Here is a 2,995-nt window from a genome sequence, read left to right as displayed (position 1 = left end):
CCCTCATGATTTTATATCATGTTCTTCAGTGCCAAGAAATCCACATAGATCATGTCCACCGGCTACGACCATGTACTGTATAGTTGGTCTGTTTTGTAAACGGATCAGAAGCCACCTAAAGCAGTTTCCTGCCAAATTTTCCTTTCAGCAGAGTACAAGATAAAACTTGTCAGTGACTGCAAGAGTTTCCAATCGTTTTAGTGGGACTCGATGCCAGCAACAGAATGTGTATCTTGAGGATGGCCATTGCCTGCTGTTGGCAGAATTCATATTCTTCAATGAAATTCAACCTGCAGTGGCTCTTCAAAGGAGCTCTTCAACCATTGATTATTCTCCAACAGAAAAAGGCTGCTCATAATTAACACCATGGGACACTTTGGGGAGGGCAAGCACTTTACAGTTAAAAAGCTTCATCCGATATTAACATCCCTCTTTAAATTCATTCTTGACTTCTAATTTGTAATTTTTTTACAGTTTGGTCAGCTTTGAGATATGTTTGCATTCGTTTATAGATTTAATGTATCTGATTCAAAAGATACACTTCTGAAAAAAGGATTAAGAATTTCTTACCCAAGAGATATATAATATAGCTACTGGAACTTAATATTTTAGAATTCATTTCTATTATACTTTTAGATAAAGTTAAAATTTCTCTCTGCTAAGATCTGAATATTTTCAATTTAACTATTTTATGTACTCATTTTTAAAAAATTGTTATTGATCTGATAATATCAATTATATATCTGTTTCTTGGCACTGAAGAACATGATATAAAATCAAAATCAAATTTAGTGCAAATTATGATATTTAGTGCACAAAGAAATATGTTAAACCTTATAATAAATGAAGCTGCAAGCACATAATCAACTTGGAATACATACAGCTAAATTCATGGTCGGTCTCTGAATTATCCCTTGTGGCCGTCGACCTCGGGTGAGGATCCGATTTATAAAATTCTCAGTACCGTTTTGAGGAGAATCTGATGTAAGAAACATGGAGAGGAAATTCGTGAGTTTACAATTCTTGTTGTTTGTGCCAAATGTCCTGTCATTCGTTAGCAGCAATTAAAAAGAATCACTTTACCCAGTGGCTCAAAAGCCAGATTTGTCCCACACGTGAGCTGGAAAAGGTCTCTCGACCTGTCAGCGGATCAAAAACTGAAAGCGGAATAATTCCACCCGTTACTCAGTGACTCAGGGAAACACATTGACCTTCCGAATTTTCCTACACGACACTTCAAACAGAAGAATGTCTGTTTCACGAAAAGAAGAATTGTGTGTTCAGTTCTTTAGATTGAAAGATCTCGTACCGCCTGATTTCCCATTTCATGCTGGAGCCAATCGCCCCCTCTCCCGCCTATTAACAAATAAACTCACACCTGATATTGCAATAATGCTGGCCAGAGGACCCCAAATGCCCACATGAAAACACGAAGAAGGAGATGCTTCATGGAACATTCTCGCTGCACCTTGAACTCGGGTGGAAATGTTCAGAAGCAAAAGGTTAAACTGCTCCAGGTGAGGCTCGAACTCACAACCTCGGCATTTCTTAAGCCTAATACTGTTATATAAGTACCGCGCGCAAACTGATTGCGCCACTGGAGCCGCACGTGTTTAAAGCGCCCAGCCAACAACCGCATTTGCGGCCGGTGAGACTGTCTGTTCTTCCAGTTTATTTCCAAGTGGACACATGCAGCCAACTGCCGTTCGGCCATTGATATTTTCGTGGTCAAATTCTTGCCTGCCACACAGGAAGCGGGGGTTCGATTACCGCCAAATGCAGGAGCATTTTCATTCTGCTTTCATGACACCGCGTGAATTGGGATAAATTCATATACAGCTTCAATCTGCACAACATCTTGAGATATGTTTTTTTCTCCATTTGTGTTGCGTTGACGAAAGCTCGGCATTCGGTCCTCCAGAGCTGAAACAGGTCGAGAATTAAGTCAATCCTGCCTTCTGCATCGCTGAAACGATGTGAGAAACAAATGAGTGAATTTTCAGCAAAACTGGAGACAGAACACTGCTCGATTGGGATTTGAACCTGGGACGTGTCGCACATACAATCAGCAAAACCGCCTGCATTGAGAATTATTCCCCTCGACATACCAACCGCCATGAATTGGGCCGTGCAGCCAGTGCACAATTCGCAACCACCCACAGCCGACCACCCAGCCTTGCAGACCACTTCTGACCATCCAATCGCGTTTTCTATTCCGATGTACAGCAATGTTCAAGTTGAGCACTAACTATTTCAAGTCACCAATATCTGGCTCTCTTTACCACATTCGTTTTGAATTTACCACTTGCATTATCAAGTAAAACTTTGCAGAATTTATTGCTCCAAAGCTACATTGTCATCTGTCTCGCCATCCGCAGGTTATACACTGTACCATAAGTATAATAAAAATGCTATTTTTTCACTGTGAGGGCGAAGAGCGATACGTTTGGAGACATTAGCTCCGAATTCATCAGCTGGGTTGAACCTTTGCTTTTCCAACCGTCTCAGTCTTTCTTTCTTTACCCTTCTCTGTTGGTTTTGCAGGCTCGATCAAACTTGGCCGTTCAAGGCAGCCTGAGAAGTCCATCAGGGGAAAATACAAAGAGACAAGAGACTGAGACAGGGAGAGATGGAGAGATTAAAGTACAGGAACAAAGAGTATAAATTTCAACTTGTGTGAATTAGCAGAATTTAAGATGGAGCTGGGAACAATTCCTTCATGTATTTTGAAATCTTGCAAGAGACCATCGGGCACTCGAGTTGGAAAATTGATCATTTAGTTTGAACTCAAGCAGGTGCGATGCAAGAAAAATGCGATAATCCCGAGGAAAACCCCATTAGATAACAAGTCCCACGGCTTAACCATTCAGCCATTGCTGTACGAGTGTACATTAGAATGCGTACGGTTATCAGAGGCGATCTGGCAAACTGTAAATTCGTTCAGACAGGTGTCCAAAGCGACATATGTAATTTGTTGCCGTTCATGGCATTGTTG

General features: G+C 41.1%; 1 non-coding gene across 1 annotated transcript; it reads right to left on the bottom strand.

Moving 5' to 3' along the window:
- Positions 1-1,509: 1,509 nt before the first annotated feature.
- On the bottom strand, positions 1,510-1,604 carry trnai-uau (transfer RNA isoleucine (anticodon UAU)). The gene is made up of 2 exons: positions 1,567-1,604; positions 1,510-1,545 (listed from the first exon to the last, which is right to left on the bottom strand). It is a non-coding gene; the product is annotated as a tRNA-Ile (tRNA).
- Positions 1,605-2,995: the final 1,391 nt, after the last annotated feature.

This window comes from Heptranchias perlo, unplaced genomic scaffold (genome assembly GCF_035084215.1).
Source record: "Heptranchias perlo isolate sHepPer1 unplaced genomic scaffold, sHepPer1.hap1 HAP1_SCAFFOLD_44, whole genome shotgun sequence".
Lineage (NCBI taxonomy): Eukaryota > Metazoa > Chordata > Chondrichthyes > Hexanchiformes > Hexanchidae > Heptranchias > Heptranchias perlo.
Note: the sequence above shows the minus strand (reverse complement) of the source record. Positions and strands in the feature narration are given on the sequence as shown.